The sequence below is a fragment of the Syzygium oleosum genome, unplaced genomic scaffold (genome assembly GCF_021117445.2).
Source record: "Syzygium oleosum isolate NSW1041296 unplaced genomic scaffold, Sole_v2.1 Sole_v2.04, whole genome shotgun sequence".
In the NCBI taxonomy this organism is placed as follows: Eukaryota; Viridiplantae; Streptophyta; class Magnoliopsida; order Myrtales; family Myrtaceae; genus Syzygium; species Syzygium oleosum.
The window spans coordinates 13870172-13894900 of NW_026607488.1; the positions used below are offsets into that span (position 1 = coordinate 13870172).

Consider the following 24729-nt stretch of genomic DNA (forward strand, 5'->3'; position numbering starts at 1 on the left):
AGAACAAAAGGACAAATTGCTGAGACGTGAAAATTGAATTTTAAAAAATATTGCTGATTCAGAAACCATCTAGCGGCAAAAAGAAAAAAAAGGCATGTGAATGCAAGAATAACTCGTCTGAACCCACAGCCATGGAGGTCGAGGCCTCTTGCCACTGCTGATCTCCATCGGAGGGAATTGATGGAGGTCGCAACCTCCATGGCCACATCTCTCTTTCTCTCTCTGCGAATATCAATACATGCGATGGAGACGAGCCCCATCACCGCGACCATGGAGGTTGTAGCCCTCGTGTGACAGCAAATGAAAGGCATAATTTTATAAATTATCATTCCTGAAAAATAATTTTCATAGAAACTTTTTCAAGCGAACATAATTTCGTTGAAAATAACTAGAGTCAAGTTTACTTACGGCTCATTTGGTTCGGAAAAAACATTTTCAGTTCATTGAAAACGGAAATTGTTTTAATTTACATTTTCTATTTTTCACCGAAAAACGTTTGGTATGAAAATTTTCCGTAGAAATTGGAACTAACAATACACGTTTGGTTTAATTTTTCATAATATATCCCATTCCCAATATATCATATTTCTATATTGTGGGGCTTCAGTCTCTTTTTATACTATTTGTGTTTATTAATATGAGTAATGGAAAAATTATCTCTCTAATAAAAATGAATCTTTTAAGGGTTAATACCATGAAAAATCCCAAACCGGTACACCTGTGATAAATTCACCCCAAACTGGTATACCTATGACAATTTTACCCTCTGTTAGTTTCCATTAAATTTACTGTCAAATTTATTAGTTCGAGGACACGTGATAGTTGACGGATGTACCGATTTGGGATTTTATCCATTTTTTGTCACAAATGTACAAGTTTGCAATTTTTGGTGGTATTAATCCAAGTAAACGGAGGGTAAATTTGTCACAAATGAACAAGTTTGGGGTTTTTGGCAGTCAAAATATTAGCTTAGGGTAAATTCGTCACAAGTGTACCAGTCTGGGGTTTTTGGTGGTCAAAAAATTAGTTTGGAGTAAATTTGTCACATGTGTACCAGTTTGAATTTTTCATGGTATTAATCTATCTTTTAAGACAATCCTTCCTGGATGATCATCTTAGCAAGTGGGAAATTACTAAAGTCATATGACAATATGCTTTTTTCCTTGGCTAATTAAAGGTAATTCCTATACCCATCATTATTATTTAATAGCATTAGAATATCTTAACTAACTTGTCTTACAATGAAAAAAAATGTTGAACAGGAAATTTCTTTGAAGCTTCCTGGAGCTACGGATTGAAAAGAATAATCCCTTTAGCTTAAAAAAAGCTTCAACCGTCAAAAAATACGGAAATGCTTCAATTATTGATAAATTTGTGGGCCTAATTCCAAAAAAAAGCACCAACTTTACCTTGAGTGACTATTTTGACCCGAATTTTTTTGTCTCATAAAAAATCACCAATTTTTACTTAAATCCCACATCTAACCCCAACAATATGAAAATTTTACATCACGGGGGTCATATTTGAGACTCGAGTAAAAGTTGGTGTGTAACAGTCTGAATTTTCGATCCTTTTCCCGGGATTTAAGAAATGAATGTTTTGGCCAATGCACTTATAGTGAGATCTCACCCGGGACCCGCGCATTCTCGGGATGCTAACCTTAAGGGTAGGGCTATTACGGGATTGACTTCGCACGACCAAAGAACTCGACCTGAGTTCGATCTTCGACCATATGGATTGACGAGGGAATGTTTTGAGCCAACCGAGACCGGTCTACTTGATTGATCGTGTCCGAAGGGAACTAGTGACAGATCCTCGCAATTATATGACAATCGAGGTCGTCTCGGGTGGAGTAAACTTAAACGTGATTTGACTTAGTGTCGGTCACAGGTCGAGAGCGCATAATCCCAATGAGCCACCCGTTAGCCAGAGATAAGCTAAAGTTGCAATTGTCCAATTTTAGTCATTTCTTGGAATTCGGGCCCGGGAATCGAGAATTTTGAAAGTGACAATTTTGAGCGGCCGATGACGTTTTTGGCTTGGCCAACCTTGGGGCCACCCATTTCTGCAAAAAAATGGATTTCGGTCCGGGACCCGGAAAATGACGATTTTGCCCCTCTGGTCACCGATGGCGATTCTGAAGTCGTTTGAGGTTATTTTTCGCGGCCAAGGTCATTTTGGGGTGGCCACGCACATTCAGAGTGGTTTTGGCCAAAAATTGGAATTTCGACAAAAAATTGGAAAAATAATATTATTTTATTCCCGAAACTTTGACGTGGATTTTCGAGGGCTTGCGCGATGAATTTCGCGATTCCGATGCCATAATATGTTGGCCACGCGCCTATGGAACACGTATGTGCGAAAATTGGAATTTCGGTTCGGGATCGGAAAATTACGAAAATGCCCCTAGGTCATTTTTGGACAATTCCGAATTTAGAAAATTTTTGGGGTTCTAACCAAGGTGAGTTAACTTAATTCAGGTCTGGTCAGCCCATGGTTAGGGACAAAGCAACATTTTAACCCTAAATTATTGGATGAGAATGAAAAATAGCCATTGGATCAAGGGCAAAATTGTCCAATTGGCCTAGATTGAGACACATGGATTCCACTCACACCATCTTTGACCTATTTGACGAGACCCTCTCTCTCTCCTCTCAGCCTATTCGGTCATTTCCCCCATGAAAATTCTTCTTCTTCTTCGTTTCTTGTTACGCGGTTCGGTTCTTGCATTTTACGATCTTGTTCACGCCGAACAGATTCCGTGAGCGCGCCGCTCATCGCCCGTTCGCCAGCACCCTTGGACCTCCCTCTCACTGTTCCCACCACGGCCCGTTTTTGTCCAAAACAGCCTTATTTCTCTCTTTTTCTCTTTCCCGGTCTGCAAACAAGATCACTGGAGCTTCGCAGAACTCCGATCGCCGTTCCGTTGACACCCAGCCGTCCAGCCTCGCCGTACGTCGCCGTCCAGCATAGTCCCGTATAGCGTCCCGTACGGTACTGTTCATCGTCCGTACGGATCACTGTTCACGCCGGACCATACGGACGCCGCGGCTGTCACTGGCACCTCGCCGACCACCGTCCCAGCTGTCCGTACAGTGTCCGTACGAGGGGTGGTACTGTTCACCGCGTCCGTACGATGCATTGTTCACGCCTTCCGTACGTCGCCGGCGACGCTGCTCCCGCTGCTGCTGCTGTCCCGGCCCGTTCCAGCCCCGTTCTGTCTCGCCTTTTTGGGTAAGTGTTTTCCCCAAATGTCATTTAGGACCTCGGGTATTTCTAGACTCGTTTGAAGTTCGGTTTAAGTGATTTTAGGGACTGTTTGTGGCTGTTTCGTGGCTGTCTTCGGGACTAAGTTAGGGGTTGAATGTTTGGAGGTTGTGGGCTGATTGGGCGACGAAATTCGAGGTTTAGGAATGCTGAGTTAGGGCTGTGATGTCGAGGATCGATCGGGAATTAAATGGGTGATTAATTGGAAATGTATTGGCTTGATTGGGTTTATCGGATTAATTGTGTAGTTTGCTGTCATTGGCTTGTTCTAGTTTGTGCTTGGGCCGAATGTGATGTAGTGCTATGCCGTGTGTGTGGCCGTGAGGTGTGGTGGCGTGGACATGTGAATGTGCATTGAGTTCGTGTGCCGAGTGTGGGTGATCATGTGGTGTTCGTGTAATGAGAATGCGTGTTTGTGAAGTGTACGTGAGATGTGAATTTGGTGCGTGGCTATGTATGTGTGAGGCATGTATGTTTGGCCGTGCGAGTGCTGGTTGTGTGTAAGTGTGGTTTGAGCGGAACGAGGATATGGAAATGTGGATTGGTTGGAAAGGTCCGTCCTGAGGCGTGTACGTTTACGCGGGACGATGCCGTCCCTGACGAGGTGACGATGCCCGGCCTGACGAGGTGTTGATGCCTGACGTGGTCAGAAGACCGTTGGCCTGATGCGTTTTACGCGGGCGCGGTAGAAGGAAAGTGTGTGTAGGATTCCGTCCTGAGGCGTGTACGTTTACGCGGGACGATGCCGTCCCTGACGAGGTGACGATGCCCGGCCTGACGAGGTGTTGATGCCTGACGTGGTCAGAAGACCGTTGGCCTGATGCGTTTTACGCGGGCGCGGTAGAAGGAAAGTGTGTGTAGGATTCCGTCCTGAGGCGTGTACGTTTACGCGGGACGATGCCGTCCCTGACGAGGTGACGATGCCCGGCCCGACGGAGTGACGATGCCTGACGAGGTCAGAAGACCGTTGGCCTAATGCGTTTTACGCGGGCGCGGTAGTGGTGGAAAGGTTGAAAATGAGTGGGATTTAGCAAGACAAGCGAGAGGATTGTGGAAAGTGACGCATGGTGTGAGCAACGTGCGAGTGTGTTTGTATCGCGCGATGTGATGCTTAATTATGGGGTAGAAACTGCTAGGCACGGTATGGGACGTGCCCAAGTGGTTTCTGTCTTATAATTGAGGCACGCGCGCGTCTGTGATTCCTTGCTGTGATGTGTTGGCTGTGTTATTATCTAACGTGCAGGAACGTGCGTGATGGATTCCAGGTAGGGTCGCATGTGATTGTTAGTTTGACCGATCGTTATGTGTTATGGGTGTTTTCCTCTGGCGGTACGTGAGTGCCTACATGGGGTTTGGGGTTGTACACTTATTGAGATTCGTCTCACGGTTGTATAACCGCCACTTTCAGACCCCCGGCCCTAAACCCGGGAAGTGCGCCTTTTCTTTTTGGAAGTCCGGGGAGCTACTGTTGGTGCCCAGTGGAGTTGCAGGTGAGTTCCAGAAATTCAAGCCAGAGATTCAGAAGCAGACTGGAGGAGGGCGATCCTTAGGTTTTTCCTTAAGATTTTTTGGGGTTGTGTAAATCGGGTTGACCCATAGGGAAGTTAAGTTAACCAGACCTTGATATTTTGTTGACGGTGATTTCGGATGCTAGTTTGTTAATTATGCCTGTAATATGATGTATGTATATTTGGTGTTGTATGAATATGTGGTTGCTGGATTGTTCTGTTGTTCTACCCCGTTGTCGTCATTATTTGTCCGGGGTTTTATTATTCGCTTCCGCATGTGGCTCTGATGTTTGGGTTGGGTCGGCGACGTTCCTGGGACGTCGTATCATTTCGACCGGAGCAGGGGATGTCGCGAGCTCGATGGGGTTCGGGGTGTGACATGGTGCTTTTTATTGAAACAAAAAAAAGTTTAGGCAAGAATTGTCACTCAAGGTAAAATTCGGCCTGATATTTTGGAGCTCTGAAGAATTAACTGGGTATTCAGAGAGAGAGAGAGAGAAAGAGACTTCACCTGCTTAGTCAAATGATAGTGAGAATGAAAATTTGAAGAATTTTTTCAAACCAATTTCAGTTTCAGTGTCTGCAAGAGCAAACTTACGATAACTCATACGCACCGGCATATAAGCTGGCTATTTGAAAGCACATGATTACCTTGCTAAACTTATAAACCGGTTAAGTTCAGACCTTTGGATTGTGCGCAGGTGGCTTTGACTTAGAGTAGTTTTGATGAGATTTGGACATCTGACTCTAATTTATAAGATGAAAATTTCTGATTTGCTAACCAACTGTGCTAATCTTGACAGGTTGAACCTACAATCTTTGTACACATAATTAGCATGAGACCCAAAATACATTTAACTTTTGTGTCACATTCTATATTATTTGACAAATCATATATCTTTTTCAATAATTATTTCTTCTTTTGGGTCACAAAGAGCAATTTTTTATTAGAGAGATGAACAAATATATTTAGTTTCTTTTAGATTCCAATTTCCAACCCACTCAGGAACACAATCAATTGGAGGTCCACAAGAAGTGTAAATGCTCTCACTTTATTGTTTCTTTTTTCCCTGTTGATAAAAAAGCAGGATTAAGGCAAATTTTTTGTCATCAAAGTGGGTGAGTAAAGAAAAGCAAGTCACTAGGCGACGGATACCACCGGTCCCATGTCTTAGTCAGCTCATATTTTTCCTGCGAAACTTCCATCAGTGTTGATTCCATTCATCTTTTGAAAATCTTGTTGTCGGCTAAGTTCGTATACCAGAAATTAAAATCAAACGTTAGGAAAACTAACCTAAAAGCAGTACAACCAAATAAGCAGAATGTTGATCCGAGCCCAACGAAATAACGTCGTGTCCTTAAGAAGAATTTGGCCCTCAATCAGTACCCGAGGATATTGGACAATCGTCTCCCAGGATAGAACGGATCTCGTTCCTCCGAAGCGGTACGTATTCGGAGGACTCCAACGAACGCAATTTTGCAGAACAATCGCACGAAATGACAATGATGAAGTGAATATGCGTAGAGTGCGTCGGGAAAATGAATGCCACGAAGTGATGTCACTATTCCGAACTAAACTGTTCGGTCTTATTCAAGTGGCGAAAAATGAAGAGTTGCAAGTTTTCGTGAACAGTGGCGAAGGTTCACTTGAACCAGTTCGGTTCGTGAACAGTCGCGAAGGGCTTCGGTTTTCGTTCGGGCGAACCGAACCTCGAACCTCACGAACAGATATGTTTGTTTGTCCAAAAAATTAAAAAATGATAATAATAAATTCTAAACAACGCGTCTGTTCGGAAAAATAAAAAACCGATAGAGGGTGCACCCGGAACCAAACCGAGCCGGCCGGACGGCGGCGGCGCGTGCGCGGGGGTTGGACCGACCTAGCTTGACGTAGGTCCTCTCTCTTCCACAAAAGTGGGATACCCCTTGGGGCCCAAACCCATTTGTGAGGCTCAACTATTTGAACCCATCTCCCATCTCTCTTCTATCTTATGTGGGACACTTTCAACCACACACTTCTAATTCAATTCTATGGGATTTTGGTGCCAAAATCCCAACAATCCCCCACATGAATGAGAAGTTCAGATATCATGACTCTTCGTGTATGCATGAAATGCAATGTGCGATTATTCCATGAGAAAACGTTGCATCAGGATAAGTAGTCTGAGACTTTGAACTTTCCTTAGTGAAACCTATCGGACTTACTCAGTCAATCAGTAGACTTGATGTCTTTGAACTGTCGACCTTTGATGTAAGCCTAGACAATAGAAATCACACAACTGTTTCTCGAACAAAATTGGTTCTCACTGTTGTGTTCGTTTTGGCCATGAACACCGCCTGGTCTCATGAGTGTTTTAGAGAATTCGGCCTTTTCAATTCTCACAGAAGCGGCCCTCACTTCACACTCACATAGGTGATTTCTGAACATATAGTATATCGCATACTCAATTCAGAATCATTAAAAGCTTTTGCTTAACCTTCACATATTAGTACTGTCTTCATCCGGGAATGAGTAAAAAATTTGACAGTACTCTATACTGTCTTCATAACTTAGTTGTCCCTTTGAACCTAGATCTTGGGATCTCCAGTCAACTAGGTAGGGTTTCCGCTATAATGACTTGTTTATAGGCCTTAAACCCATTCCCCTTGATGTTTTTGCAACCATCTCTCTAGTTAGGCCTTTTGTCAATGGATCCGCAATATTATCTTTTGACTTCACATAGTCAATGGTGATAATTCCACTAGAAAGAAGTTGTCTTACTATGTCATGTCTTCGACGTATGTGTCGAGACTTACCGTTATACATGACATTCCTTGCCCTTCCTATTGCCGCTTGACTGTCACAATGTATACAAATAGCGGGCACTGATTTAGGCCAATTAGGAATATCTTCCAAGAAATTTCGAAGCCATTCTGCTTCTTCATCGGCTTTATCCAAAGCAATAAATTCTGATTCCATAGTGGATCTAGCAATACAAGTTTGTTTGGATGATTTCCAAGACACTGCCGCTCCCCCAAGTGTGAATACATATCCACTTGTCGATTTTGTGTCTTTAGTGCCGGTTATCCAATTTGCATCACAGTATCCTTCAAGTACCGCTGGATATTCTGTGTAATGCAAAGCATAATCTTGAGTATGCTTTAAGTAGCCCAATAAACGTTTCATTGCTTTCCAATGATTTTCATTTGGACTAACTGTAAATCGACTTAGCTTGCTAATCGCACAAGCTATGTCCGGCCTAGTATAGTTCATGACATACATTAAACTGCCTAGTATACTAGCATACTCATTTTGAGCCTTACTTTCACCAGTATTCTTTGAAAGATGTAAATTAACATCTATCGGAATCTTTACTGGTACAATATCTAGATTCTTGTACTTTCCAAGAATCGTCTCGATATAATGGGATTGTGATAGAGCTAATCCTCCAGATGTCTTATGGATTTTAACTCCTAAAATAACATCTGCAACCCCCATATCTTTCATATCAAATTTACTTATGAGCATGCGTTTGGTCGCATTAACAACCTCACTATTGCTGCCCATTATAAGCATGTCGTCTACATATAAGCACAAAATGGCAAAACCATTATGAGTGTTCTTAACATATACACATTTATCACACTCATTAATCTTAAAACCATTTGACAACATAACTTGGTCGAATTTAGCATGCCATTGTTTCGGTGCTTGTTTCAATCCATAGAGTGACTTGATAAGCCAACATACTTTCTTCTCTTGTCCTGGAACAATGAACCCTTCGGGTTGTTCCAAATATATTTCTTCTTCCAAATCCCCGTTTAAGAAGGCCGTCTTAACATCCATTTGATGGATTTCAAGCTTATACACCGCTGCTATGGCAATTAGCATCCTTATAGATGTAATTCTAGTAACAGGTGAATAAGTATCAAAATAATCAAGACCTTCTCGTTGCTTGTATCCTTTTACTACAAGCCTAGCCTTATATTTATCAATAGCACCATCCGCTTTCATTTTCCTCTTGAAAATCCACTTACATTGTAGTGGTTTATTACCAGGAGGAAGGTCAACCAATTCCCATGTATGGTTTGACAATATGGATTCAACTTCACTATTGATAGCTTCTTTCCGAACGGGGCTTCGGCGAAGATTCTGACTTCTTTGAATGTCCGAGGCTCATTCTCTAACAGATACGTTAAGAAATCAGGTCCAAAAGACGTGGAAGTCCTTTGTCTTTTACTACGTCTAGGTTTATCCTCCATTGGATCACTTCTAGATATAGTATCTCGAGACCTCTTATTATTATCAATTGGCTCATATACTATGTTATACGAAAATATATTTTCAAAGAACGAAGCGTCCCTTGATTCAATGATCGTCCTAACATGTATATCTGAGATCTCTGACTTGTGAACAAGAAAACGATATGCATTGCTATTTTGAGCATATCCAATAAAGACACAATCAACAGTCTTTGGTCCTATCTTAACCTTTTTAGGCTTAGGAACCGCAACTTTAGCCAAACACCCCCGCACTTTGAGATAATTCAAGTTAGGCATTCTGCCTTTCCATTTCTCATAAGGAGTTTGTTGTGTCTTTCTGTGGGGTACTCTATTTAAAATAAAATTCGCCGTCAAAACAGCTTCCCCCCACAAATTCTGTGGTAAACCGGAACTATTCAACAATGCATTCATTGTTTCCTTTAAAGACCGGTTTTTCCTTTCCGCCACTTAATTAGATTGCGGCGTATAAGGAGGAGTCATTTGGTGAACGATACCAAACTCAGTACAAATTTCCTCAAAAGGAAATTCATATTCACCTCCTCTGTCACTTCTTATCATTTTAACTTTCTTATTCAACTGAGTTTCAACTTCGGACTTATAAATTCTAAAAGCATTCACAGCCTCATCTTTGCTACTAAGCAAATAAACATAACAATACCTCGAGCAGTCATCTATAAATGTGATAAAATACTTATTACCACCTCTTGACGGTATTGATTTCATATCGCATATATCTGTGTGTATCAAATCTAAAGGTTCTGAGACTCTATTGTCTACAGAATGAAAAAGAGGCTTAGAAAATTTAGATTCAACACACACTTGGCATTTCTCACTTGAATAATCAAATTTCGGAAACAGTCCCATATTCATTAATTTCTTTATCGACTTATAGTTAACGTGTCCTAATCTAGCATGCCATAAATTAGGAGACTCAAGCACATAAGCAGAAACAACTTTATTCATAACATCATTGGGTACAACAGTCATTACATTCAACTTGAAAAGACCATCACTAAGGTAACCCTTTCCTACATACATCTCATTCTTGGAGAGTACAAACTTATCGGATACAAAAACCAACTTGAAGCCATTCTTGCTAAGAAGAGATCCGGACACTAAATTTTTGCGTATGTCTGGCACATGTAGCACATTATTTAGTGTCACAACTTTCCCAGATGTCATCTTTAGAGTAACCTTTCCAACACCTTCAACCTTAGAGGTTGATGAATTACCCATATAAAGTCTTTCATCACCCCCCACACTTGTGTAGGACGAGAACATCGATCTGTTTGCACAGATATGACGAGTTGCTCCAGTATCAATCCACCACTCCTTGGGGTTTCCCACCATATTACACTCGGATATCATGGCAGTTAGATTGATATCATCAACACCATTGGAAATTTCTTCCACCACATTAGCCTGAGTTTTCTGTCTTTTCTTGGCTCTGCAGTCTTTGGCTCGATGTCCAGACTTGCCACAGTTGAAGCACTTGCCAACGAACTTCTTCAGGCCTTGGGTGAATCCCTCTCTAGACTTGCTAGGCATTTTCCTCTTCTTGTTGGGTTTTGATCCTTCTTCAACAACATTGGCTTTTGAGACCGCCAAATTGCTGCCAACTTTCTTCTCGGAATTTCTATTGTCTTCCTCTATCCTCAACCGAACAATCAAGTCTTCAAGTGACAACTCCTTTCTCTTGTGTTTGAGATAATTTTTGAAATCTCTCCAGGATGGTGGCAATTTTTCAATGAATACAGCCACTTGAAATGTCTCACTTAGAGTCATTCCTTCAGCATGAATATCATGCATAATCACTTGAAGCTCTTGAACCTGACTTAAGACGGTCTTTGAGTCAACCATCTTGAAGTCCAGAAATTTACCGACAATGAATTTCTTCAATCCGGCATCTTCGGTTTTGTATTTCTTGTCCAGACTATCCCATAACTCTTTAGCCATTTTTAGCGGACTATATACGTTATAGAGAGTATTGTCCAGACCGTTGAGGACATAATTGCGACACAGGAAGTCAAAATGATTCCATGCATCCACAGCAGCAAGCTTTTCTTTATTTGTCTCTCCAACGTCCAATTTAGGACCATCCTCATTGAGGAATCTAGCCAAGTTCAAGGTCGTGAGATAGAACAACATCTTTTGTTGCCATCTCTTGAAATCCGTACCATTGAACTTTTCTGGCTTTTCTCCGTGATTCGGAATAGGATTAACTGGAGTCGAAGCCGAAGCCATTTCTGAAATATAAACACAGAACATATTCACGAACAGAATCAGAAATATATGACTACGAACAGAATCGATTGGTCATGAACAGAATTGAGAATTTCAATATGAACAGAAATGAAAAATTTGTTCACGGACAGAATTGAAAATTTCTAATATGAACAGAAACGAAAAATTTGTTAACGAACAGAATGTGCGACCAGAATGTACAAACAGAATCGTATTCTATACGACTATGACAAGGAACATACGAACTATACAAAAGTTCGAATTAAAGAAACGGCAATCTGATATTTGATAGAAAAACTCAATGAACAACGCATAAGAATATACGAACAGAACCGAAGCAAATTCGTCTTAAGATTGTCGTCGGCTAAGTTCGTATACCAGAAATTAAAATCAAACGTTAAGAAAACTAACCTGAAAGCAGTACAACCAAATAAGCAGAATGTTGATCCGAGCCCAACGAAATAACGTCGTGTCCTTAAGACGAATTTGGCCCCTCAATCAGTATCCGAGGATATTGGACAATCGTCTCCCAGGATAAAACGGATCTCGTTCCTCCGAAGCGGTACGTATTCGGAGGACTCCAACGAGCGCAATTTTGCAGAACAATCGCACGAAATGACAATGATGAAGTGAATATGCGTAGAGTGCGTCGGGAAAATGAATGCCACGAAGTGATGTCACTATTCCGAACTAAACTGTTCGGTCTTAATCAAGTGGCGAAAAATGTTCTAAACAACGTGTCTGTTCGGAAAAATAAAAATCCGATAGAGGGTGGACCCGGAACGGAACAGAGCCGGCCGGACGGACGGCGGCGCGGTGGACCGACCTAGCTTGACGTAGGTCCTCTCTCTTCCACAAAAGTGGGGTACCCCTTGGGGCCCAAACCCATTTGTGAGGCTCAACTATTTGAACCCATCTCCCATCTCTCTTCTATCCTATGTGGGACACTTTCAACCACACACTTCTCATTCAATTCTATGGGATTTTGGTGCCAAAATCCCAACAAATCTTTAGTTACACACTTCTGTTTCACACCACTTTTGCACTTGATTACGTCATAGAATATGCTCTTATGATGTTCTTGTACTTAATTACTCTGATGTGTTGTAGTGTTGTAACATTACAATAGGTATACCATAAAAGTTTTCCTCGTCTTTCGGTCTTTGCTGCGATCCAGTGGCCTTGAACATGGCAATTTTACCATGCTCAATTTGATGGTTCACGCTGGCAAAATTTTGATTGCACAGCTCAACGCAAATTAAATGGACAGATGACATTCAAATAATTGCATCGAATGGCTGATAGACACGGCAAAATTGTTATGCATAAAAGCGCCATACCAGAAGCCGCCCCATCTTTCTCATATTTTTGAGAGGCCATTGAATCAATCTTTCTTTCTTTTTTCCTTTCTTTCATTCTGAGTTGCTGTTCATGTACACTGCGATTCTCACGAGATAGAAAAGAAGAGTAATCAAATGCATGACTTTGGTTGCACGCTATTCTTGATGATTTTTTTGGCAAAACAAAAATGTTAGTTTATCTCAACCATTGAAAAATGTGGGGACCTTATACGATTCACATAATTAAATTATTTGAAAAGCATACTCAAAAAATACTTGTCAATCTTACACTTGCTAGAGAGAGAGAGAGAGAGATACAATAGGAGTTTCCTATGAAAGTGGCATAGCATCACTTTAATAAAGGGGTTGGAACTCTCCAAGAAAGACATTGAAAAATTTTGCCCATTAAAAAGGTTTCTTCACATTAATGGCCCAATATTTGTTAAGCTAGGATACATCTACAAATATATCTCTATATATACGCACACGTATATCATGCAACTTGATCGTGAAGAAATTGAATTGAATAGACAAATTAGCTAAAAAATTTTAAATTGCACAACTTTGAATTTGTAAGTTTTACCCTGAAAGTACAATGAATTGCATGTGATATTTCCTCCTTTTTTTTTTATCACTTTGTGTTGATTCCTTCCTTAGACACAAATATAAAGGCTTTTTTAAGTGGCAGCGAGGGTCGTTGACGAGAAAAAAAGGTTCATTGATGTCGTGAACAGTTAAGATTCCATTACATGAACTTTCCCCACGGCATCAACCGTGATTCAGAAACCGTCTAATGGTCCAAGAAAAAATAGGGCATATGAGCGCAAGGATATTTTATTTGAAGCCGCAGCCATGGAAGTCGTGGCCTCCAGTGACTGCAGATCTCCATCGGAAAGAGTCGACAGAGACCGTGACCTCCGTGGCCACGTCTATCTCTCTGTGAAAATCAATCCCCGCAGTGGAGATGAGCCCCATCACCGCGACCATGGAGATTGTAGCCCTCGCGTGACGATAGATGAAAGGCATGATTTTGTAAATTATCATTACTGGAAAATAATTTTCATGGAAACTTTTTTTAGTGAACATGATTTCGTTGAAAATAACTAGAGTCAAGTTTACTTACGGCCCATTTGGTTCGAAAAAACATTTCCAGTTCATTGAAAATGAAAACTGTTTAAGTTTACGTTTTCTATTGTTTTTCATAATATATCTCATTCCCAATATAACAGATTTCTATATAATGAGGCTTCAGTCTCTTTGTGTTTGTTAACAGGAGCAACGAAAAAAAATTATCTCACTAACCAAAATGAATCTTTTAAAACAATCCTTTCTGGATGATCATCTTAGTGAGTGAGAAATTACTGAAGTCATATAACAATATGCTTTTCTTCTTGGCTAATTAAAGGGAATTCATATACCCATCATTACTTATTATTAGCATTAGAATTTCTTAACTAACTTGTCTAACCTTATAAAGGACAATGAAAAAAATCTGGAACAGGAAATTTCTTTGAAGTTTTCTGAAGCTACGGATTGAAAAGAATAATCCCTTTAGCTTAAAAAAAGGTTCAACCTTCAAAAGGTGAAAAAAAAAAAAAGCAAGTCAATAGGCAACGGACCTACTCATCTTTTGAGAATTTTACGTGCACACTTTTTTTTCACACCATTTTTGCACTTGATTACAATAATACATCATAACGTCACAGAACAATTTTACTATGCTATTATGATGTTGTTGTACTTAATTACTTTGACGTGTCGTAATGTTGTACATCACAACAGATGCACATTACTATGCTATTATGATGTTGATCTTTCACTTGTTAGGGAGAGAGAGAAAGAGACACGAAAAAACTTTCTTATGAATGTGGCATAGCATTTCTCTGATCAAGAGGTTGGAATTCTATAAGAAGGACATCGAAAAATTTCACCGATTAAAAAGGTTTCTTCGCAGTAATGATCCACTATTTGTTAAGCTGTGACACATGTACAGATATATCTCTCTATACACACAAACATATATCATGCAACTTAATTGTGAAGAAATTGAATTAAATAGAGAAATCAGCATAACATTTTACAAAATGACTAGATGCTAAAAAGAGTGTGGAAGATACTCCTGTTAACGTTTTCCTCCTAAAAGTTGCCACCATCTCTTTTCTCTAGACATTGCTAAAACAAATCAACAGCAGCTCCTTCAATTTAACCACAGAAAAGGGCAAAAGAAATGAAGCTGGTGTCACCCTTCAGCAGCCGAGAAATTAGATAGAAACTTCGTTTACGCTAATCCCAATTGAATGAGCTATAAAGAAGGGGACTTTTCTTTATATTATTCTAACGCCAATTTGCCATCCTATCTAACACAGTTCTCTAATCACTTATGAGTATTGTACTGTTCGTGCGTTTTCTTTTATATTTTCTATTAATAAAAAAAGCAAGTCATGTCAAGAAGCACCTGCGTAGTTTCCACGCACCCTCCGCATAATGCCGTGGAAATTGCGGAAATTGCTCTCTAATTTTTTTAATGGCAGAGAGTGTTTTTGTGTCGGTAATAAAATGTCAAAGACTGAGAACGGTGGAGATCACAACAATATAATTGGTCAGAGTCATGATATTGTAAGTGATGATCTTGGCTTAAAGGCTAAGCAAAGGAAGAATGTCCACACGAAATAAAAAAGTTCAATAACAAACGAAATAAAAAGTGAAAATGTATTACTAAATAAATATTTGATCATGGAGAATCCGTTAGCCAACACTGAAAGAATAAATTTTATGTAAAACATCAAAAATTATTAATTTAAGGACCGAGACAAAAGTGACTCGGGTGAGGGGTTGATGATGACTAGATTATCTTCAGGCTTGAGGTGACGTGGAGAAATATAGTTTGAGAAATTGTTCTTGGATAGATTTGTTTTGTGAGTTACCTTTTCAAAGGAAACTCTTTTGAAAAAAAAAATCTGATTATAGATTGAAAATAACAACTTTCCTTATTTAAATATTAAGTGTCGTACAGATATTTTTTTTAACAAAATATGATTTAATCCGACAACTGATGTGTTTTTGTCATCGACTCATCGACGTTATGTGACATTCCAAATTTCGACCCACTTGGTATTTATGAAATGCTTGATTTCAATAACGCATTTGTAGTAAATCTTGCCTAGACTTGATCACTCTTGGGATACTAACCAGTAGGGAAAGGCTAATTAGGGATTTAGATTCGCGCGACCATAGAACTTGATCATGGACTGACTTTCAACCATAAGGATTGTCGAGGTGATATTTTGGGCTAATATAAACCGATCCAAGGATGGTTACGGATCGATTTGCAAAAGACATATAATTGGATTGCAGGTGATTCCGCCTCGCCAGGATATGAAATTTGCGAACGATCCCAAACCTATTCCAAATGATTGCGTTCTTCAGAACTAGTGATTGATCCTCGCATTTACATGACAATCGAGGTCGCCGTGGTTCAAGTGAACTTAAACGTGGCTCCATTTAGTATCGACCATGGGTCGAATATATGAATTTTCCTGAAAGCCACCCGTTAGTTTGAGATATGCTCAAGTTGCGTTATTTGGATTTAGTCACTAATTAAAGACCAAGTTTGGGTATTGAAAATTTCAAAAGTCACGACAGAATAATTGGACGACGTTGTTATTAGCGTGGTCAGCCCCGGATTTGTCCGGATTCATCAGAAAATTAAAATTTTGGCAGGAAGTGAAAAATGACCATTTTGCCTCTGGGACTTTGTTAAGGTCAAGTATAAAATGAGAAGGGCATTTTGGACATTTCACCCCCACTTTAGAAATAAAAATTTTTGGATAATTTTGCCCCTACCCTTTTTGTTCAATTCCTATTTTACCCTTGGATATTTTTTGTGGGGATCGATCTGGGCCGTTGATTTTAAGATAAGATTGAATCGTGGACGTCGGATGGAAAGTAGAGAAGAGGGTAGGATGGTAATTTCACCTTGGGTAGACTTTGACTAGCCTATTGATTTCTTTTTCTCTCTCTTTCTCTCTCTCCCTCTCATTTCTCACGCCTACCTCTCTCTCCCCCTCCTCCCGGCCAACTCCCCCTCTCTCTCACCTCTTGGCCAGCCCCTCCTCTCCTTCTTGCCTTGCGCGCACGGCCAAGCAAGGCCGGTCACCGCTTGCCCGGCCACCTCCGCCATTCAGCCACCGTGCGTTGCCGCCGCCGCCGCTCGCCGGAGCTGTTGCCTTGCCGAGGCCTTTGCTGCTGCTTGCTGGGCTTTTCTTGCTTAGATTAAAGGCAAGTTTCTCTTTAAACTTTGATTAGGGTGATGGGTTGTGGATGGATTGGTTTAGGGGTTGATTGAGATGATTATAGGTAGATTAGAGGAGAGCTTGATCTTTCATTGTGTTCTTGGATATTCTTGTGGCTATTGGATGGTAGTTTGAGCATTGTGGAGTGAGTTTTGTGGGTTGAAATTGGGTGGATATCAACTAAGGCTCGGATCTTTGAAATTTGAGGTGAATTTCTGATTCGCGGTTACTGTACCTTCCCGGTTTACTATTTTTGTGGAGACTCTTGGGGGCCAAATCTTGGGTGGTGTTCTTCATGAAAGTTGTTCCTAACATCTTGAAGTTAAACATATTTTAAATTTGGAATTTTTGGAGGCCATTTGGGTCGCACGAAAACCCATTTTCAGACCGTCTTAAAACTGTCCGGAACACTGTTCATCCCGACCTTCTTGTCTTTCCGAATTTTTATAAAATTTTCTAGATCTATTTTCAATAAACTTCCTTCACAAAAGTTGTTGGTGACTTTCGTTTCTATGATATATAAAAATTTCAAAGATTTTCAAGGTGATTTGGGTGTTGAAAGAAATGTATTTTGAGGACAAAACAGTCTGTTAGAGCGAACTGATTATGGTCTGGTTTCGAGGGACGAAAAGGCATCGTTGTAGATTGAACCGGATTTTGTGTTCTTCATAAGAAATGTTTATCAAGATGTTTTCTATGACATAGTCAAAATTTCAGAATTTTTAGAGTTTATTTACTATTTATTTTGATGGGATTTCGGTCACTGTATAAATTGCCCAGATTTACCCCGATTCTACGGATGTTCATTTTTATGAGCGGAATGGTGGGGGTGTCGAGGTTGAATAGTTGCTACCTTCGTGACTGGAATTGATGCTTGAATATGTGTTGTACGCGTTGATTCGAGGGCGGTTGGTGATTACCTAAATGTGACCGTGTGCGTGGAAGGGAATGTGGCTAATTCGGCGTGTGTATGTGGATTGATTTGGTCTCGTGGCTGAATGGTGCTTATGTACGTGTGAATTGATGTTGAATACGCGGTGTCCATGTTGATTGATATTGTTGAGACCGAGGATGATTTGGTGGTGATCATGTGTTGTGATTGAGTTGACATGCATTATGTGAGCATGTGGTGTGATTAACATGCGAAGTGAATGCATTGCATGGCATGAGTGATCACTAAAAGCCCTGAGGCGTTTTATGCGGGGTACAGATAAAAATATGGTGTGCAGTGTGCTCGTGTGATCACATAATCCATGAGGCGTTTTACGCAGGGAATTGAACCAGTCCTGAGGCGTGTTATGCTGGACGATGCCCGGTTTTACCGGAAGACCGCCAACCTGATGCATTTTACGCAGGTTGTGCCATAAAAAGGGAGATGGTGTTGCGCCTGAGGCGTGTTCGTTTACGCGGGCTAGAGACACTGAGCCTGAGGCGTTTTGACGCGGGCTATAGAAGTGTTGTTCAACCTGATGCATGTTACGCGGGTTGTGTTGAAAAAAGGGAGATGGTGTTGCGCTTGAGGCGTGTTCGTTTACACGGGCTAAAGACACTGAGCCTTAGGCGTTTTGACGCGGGCTGAAGAAGTATTGTTGGACCTGAGGTGTGTTTACGCGGGTCATGAATAATCTGGATACGTGTGATGCATAATGCTTGATTATGGGGTAAAAACTGCTAGGCATGGTATGGGACGTGCCCAAGTGGGTTTTGCTTTATAATCGAGGCACGCGCGACTGTGATGCATTGATGCATGTGAATTCTTATTAGATGCTTTGATTATGTGATATGGTTGATGCATCATTGTGGCATATATGTGTGTCTAAGCCAGGTAAGAATGCCTGTGATTGTATTATGGCACGTTTATTTCAGTAGACTTGTATGTTTAGGATGATCCAGAGGCAACGTATTCTCCTAAACGAGGTTTAGGGAGCTTACTTGTTGAGTTATCTCACCCCCCGTGGTTAAACATTTTTAGGTTTGGGGTGACAAATAAACGTCACGTAAGGATCGGAGACCAGGGTCAATGTGGGGATGTGATGAACTTTCCGCTTTTGGAAGCCTTGCTATAGAGGAGTTTAAGTTAACCCGATCCTTCTGTATGTGCGATTGGTGGCAAGTCGCCCTCAGGTTGGGCTTGTAAATTGTACCGAACTTGGGTTAATAGTGTGTTTATGAAAATTATTTTGTTGATGTGTATTCCGCTGTCTCCTTGGCTGCCCCGAGTTATATGTGATGTTGATAGGGTGTTATAGTTCGCTTCCGCATGCGTATGATTGTTAGTGAATCGATCGGGTCGGCAGTGCATCCTGGGACATCATATTCTTAACGACCGTCGTGGGATGTTCGCGTGCTCACCGGGTTCGGGGCGTGACACGTTAGCACCAGGAGCATGTGACTATACCTTGTTAGCTTTCTTTTTTATTTTTATTGTTAACAGAAAAGGCAAGTCAAGTCAAGTCTTTCCATGCACCTTCCAAGCAGTGTTGCGGAAATTGCGCCTGCAATAATTGACCTTTCCGCGCAACATGCATCGTAGCGGTTCAATTGGCATGAAGAGTCTTGGATCGTTGGATGGCTAGAACTCAGCATTGTTCAAGCACGCACAATAAAGAGCGGTGCGTGTGGGTAATCCAAGATCGAAGACTGAGAATCGGTGGAGATCATAGTAGTGTGTGGATTGTGTTGTTTGAGCACTCCTCAGGTAATCGGTGACTACTTGCTCTTCTCCTCTTCTCTCTTTCCTGCTTTGATCACTCCATTTTCTTCTGATGAGTTGGACGAGAGCTTTTGTTTTTGTTTGAATGTAGCTCTGAATTGAGTTCTGAGAGACATTTTTGCACATCCCAGATCTGGGATTTCCATATTCCCCTTCTTTTGAGGCTCTGCTCCATCAATCTCGAGATGAAAAGAAAAAAACATACTCATTCAGAAGATCTGCTATACGGAGTGTCTTCCTCATCGACCTCTCCACATGTAGGTGATTATGAAGATGGAGCCAAAAAGCCGAAACGAAATGATTACCAAGTGTTCTTGAGCTTTAGAGGAAAAGACACTCGCAAAGGCTTCACCAATTATCTCTATACTAGTCTTGTTGATGCAGGAATTCATGTATTCAGAGACGACAATGAGCTCCTTGTTGGTGAGGAGATTGGTTCGGAGCTTCTCTATAGTATTACACAGTCTATGATCTCAATCCCCATTATCTCGGAGGACTACGCTTCTAGCAAATGGTGCCTTCATGAGCTGGTTCAGATGTTGAAGTGCAAGAGAAGTAAAGGGCAAATAGTGTTACCCATATTTTACAAAGTGGAACCCTCAAACGTGCGACATCTTGCAGGGAGATTTGGAGATGCTATCAATGCACATAAAAAAAATTCGGACCAAATGGTTGTGAAAGAATGGGAAGATGCACTCAAAGAAGTCAATTACTTAAAAGGATGGGAATCCAATAAAATTGATAACGGGTACATTTTTCTCCATCGAAACATTATTTAGTTTTTAATAAATAGATCTTACTTGAAAAAGCATACAAACATTGCCATCATATATTGAAATTTTATATTGTTATTTGACAGGCAGAAAGCGGTATTAGTCAAAACGGTAGTAAGAAGAGTTATGAGTGAGTTAAAAAGACTTTTTCAGCTAAATGTTCCCGAACAGTTGGTGGGAACCAATGATCGTGTGGAACAGATTATGAGTAAGATAGATGCTAAATTCAATGGTACATGGATTATTGGAATTTATGGAATGGGCGGCATTGGTAAGACAACTCTTGCAAAGGTGTTATACAACAAACTGTCTAGTCATTTTGAGGATTTTAGCTTTCTAGCTAATATTCGAGAAACATCTCAGCGCGAGGGTATTAAATGCCTACAAAAGCAGCTCATTTCTGACATAATAGGAAGTTCATGTGAGGTGTCTAATGTCGATGAAGGAATCAGTGTCCTCAAATCATGATTTACAAGTAAGAAAATTCTCACTCTTCTTGATGATATGGATAATAATACTCAGTTGAATGCTTTGGTCAGAGATGGTAGTTGGTTTAAAGCAGGAAGTATAGTCATAATCACAACTAGAAACAAGAGTATTCTTGACAAGGCTAGGGCTAGCCACATGTATAAACTCAACGAGTTGCCTTTGGATCAATCATTGATTTTATTTAGTAGACATGCGTTTCGAAAGGATTTTCCTCCTAGTGATTATAAGGATATCTCTTATGAGATTGTATCTACTACTGGGGGGCTTCCTTTAGCTCTTGAAGTTATAGGTTCATTCTTATGTGGAAAGACAAAGGAAGCATGGAAAGATACATCAAAGAAATTAAAGAAAGTGCCTGATAAGAAGGCGCAAAAGACGTTGGGGATAAGTTACAAAGCATTAGATTATGAGGAGCAACAGATTTTTTTGGATATTGCATGTTTTTTTATTGGAGCATCTAAACAAAATCCGACTTATATGTGGGATGCCTGTGATTTTTTCCCCGGGAAGGGGATTGAAGTATTGAGTCTTATGTCCCTCATTAAAGTAGATGAATACGGCACACTGATGATGCATGATCAACTGAGAGATCTTGGAAGGGAAATTGTTCGTCTAGAAAATCAAAAGAAGCCTCAAAAGCGTAGCAGATTATGGATTCGTGAGGAAGTCACGGATGTGCTCGAGAGTAACAAGGTAAGAGTTCTTGGATACTCTCCTTTTGGTAACTTCAATGCAACAACAAAACTACAAAAACATAATGATTAACAGAGCACTTTTAGAGAAAAGCTCTCATAAATTGTTGAGGCCTTGCTTTTTCTCATACCATTTTGACGTGCATGTTTGATGTTCGGATTCTTATTTTGATTTCTTGCTAGGTCTGGTTCTTTCTTTTTTCTTCTACTCATTATTGACTTCTTATGAGTTGTTTGTTATGATAATGAGACCTCTATTCGTTTGTGACAATTGGCTATCAAGGTTCCTGTAATTTTTAAGTTGGGCTAAGTACAGATTTAGTAGCCCCTAAGTATTATTGTTTGTGTGATTTAGTCTTTTATCTATTTTTTTTTTGCTCAATGTAGTCCTTTATCTTTCCAAGTTTGTGCAATTGAGTCCTTTGTTGTCAATCGTTAGTTAACACTATTGATTTGTTAATGTCACTTTCATATTTATTTATGATATATACGCAACTGTGTAGTATAACGCTCTAATTATATATTATTTCGTTCTATTGACTTTTCATAATAGTGGATAATTTTCTTCCGTGAATTTGCTAATACTTTTTTAGTTCTATGACGTTGGATTAATTTTTCTGTTAATCCCCCGATAATATTCATTTGTCAAATATAGGCTTTCATGTTGTAATAATTATGACTGCATCGTTCAACTCCAAGTGAGCATTGTATTTAGCAAAGATTTAGTTAATCTTTATATCGTCATTTGTTAAATATGGGCTATCCATGTTATATAACTTTTTTGTCGATTTTTTATTTCTCAAGTATTAGCTACCATGTTATAATAGATATTTCTACATCTTCATAATGAGCATTTTATAGCACATAATTAGTACCTATAAGTAATTTATTTGTTAAATATGAGCTATCATGTTACATAATTTTTTTATATAATCTGCTTGTGAAATAGAACAAAATTTTTTCTCATAATGAGTATCCATAGAACTTTTTAATCATAATAGCCATCACTAATTATACATTTTGTTATACTTATGGTAGAAATTTATATATAACCACGTAAAAAGATCCGTCTAAACATATGTTCTTTTTCCTTCTATGATGGACAAATTTATTACATTCATTTGTTTGTAAAGCATGCTAAACAATGATGATGGATATTTCTTAGTCACAATGGTTATCCATACACGTTTTCAATCATAACAGTCGTTGCTACATTGTGTCATACTTATTGTTGAAATTTATGCATCCATGTAATAGATTCCTCTAAACATATACATTTTTTCTTCCATGATGGGTAATTTGATTATATTAATTTATTCCTAAAGCATGTACTATAAGTTTTCTTGTGATGATGGATATCTTTTTTATTGATTTTTTAATATTATGTATATGTCAAATATGAGTCCAATATGATATTGATCTGTAATTTGACAAGTATGCTTTTAATATTATTTACTTGTCAAATATGAAGCCGTCGCACATAATAAAAGATAAATTCATAAATTGTTCCCATTGCTACAAAATATATATGTTATGTTGTTTGGTAAGATCTATGGATTAAAATAAGACATTAGAAGAAAAAAGTTAAATCTTTACAATAAACGGAACAATAGAGCCATAAATATTTTACTTAGATTTTTAACACTCAAAACACTTTTAACTTCTGCTTTGCACTCTAGTCTCAGGATCTTGATCTTCCCTATTCTTCACAAATTCAATGAATTTACAAAACTAGAGGTGGTCAACAAATTACACTAACAACCCGTATGGTTACGGAAATGGAATAAGGCTACAATATAATCACTATTACATTGTAACGTAATAAAGCTGTAGTAGCTATATGTTGATTGGTTTAAGTTATGTAATAGTTATTACATGGTTTTGTTTCATGAACAACATGTGTAATAAGTAGAAATGTGTCTATTAAAACTTACGTTTTCCAAACCAAGTGTCTGTTAATGCAAAAGCATTATGTATGTACCATAAAAAAAAAAGTCGTCTAGAAGCTACACCACTCAAAATGCAAAGAGAAATTCCGGTCCAAACGTATTACTTCCTAGACAGGTGGTCAAAGCAATGGCTCATTCCAATACTTGTGATGTAAATAATTATGGTTTTGAATTTTGTGTCTTGATTAATTTTCATTATTAGCATGAAAGTTAAAAGGTATGCAACTAAAAGCAATTACAACATATGGATGATTTGTGCAAGTATCAGACAAGCATATGCAAATGTCATGAGTATCTTTAATTAAAAAAACACTAAATATAATGAAGTTACAAGATTTGTAAAAAAATTTCTACCAATGCATTTCAGCGAACATATTTTTGCACAAATGAAAATGTAATCAACTAAATATAACATTGCTTAGAACTGAAAAAAGGGCATCTATAAAGTTATTGACGAAAATACGATAATATACAAAAAAAATTGAAGGAAAAATAAGTAGTACCTCATCCGAAAGAAAAAAAGTTTGAAGGAAATATTCAAATCACCAAACAAATCCGTCTTTCAACTCTCATGATTTGTGCTCACTGTGCAATTCATCACCTAAGACAAAATAAATTTGAGGTCCCTAAATATTTGGTTACAACGGAAGAAAAATGTAAAAGACTTGAATTCCCTTGGTACCCAATTTAATCAATCTTCATGTACAATCTTTCTGGAAGCAAGATCTCATTAATTTGTGCTATTTCACTGTAACAAAATAAACAAGATAATGAAAATGTTGCATCAAACATCTGTACTAATAAAAAGAGGAGTAAAGATCATCTATATAACATTTGATATATAATCGATTTTTCTTCCATTTATAATTAAAAAAACTCATTAAACAAACACATAATAAGAAAGGAATCTAAAACATGTGCATGCTTTTTGAGATGACATTCTCGTTTTCATTTTGCTATTGAGAATTGCAAACAAGGTACACCAGAGTAATAGGGGGATCTACAATGCAAATTCTCTAAATTTTAAACATATTTTGATGACAACTTTGATAGATGTGTTGGGACTGTAAGAGTCATGCTGTTTCACATGTAAAGGATATGAGTTAGGGTTGTGCTGTTTCACATGTAAAGGATATGAGTTAGTGTTATGTATAAAGAGAGGGCTTCTATTGTAATTTTGAAAGGATGCAAGTTTTTGT

The 24729-nt window shown here is 39.2% G+C and overlaps 1 pseudogene; it reads left to right on the forward strand.

Annotated features, from left to right (window-relative positions):
- Window positions 1-24729, forward strand: part of LOC115664370 (disease resistance protein L6-like) — a 51636-nt pseudogene that overhangs the window by 9217 nt on the left and 17690 nt on the right.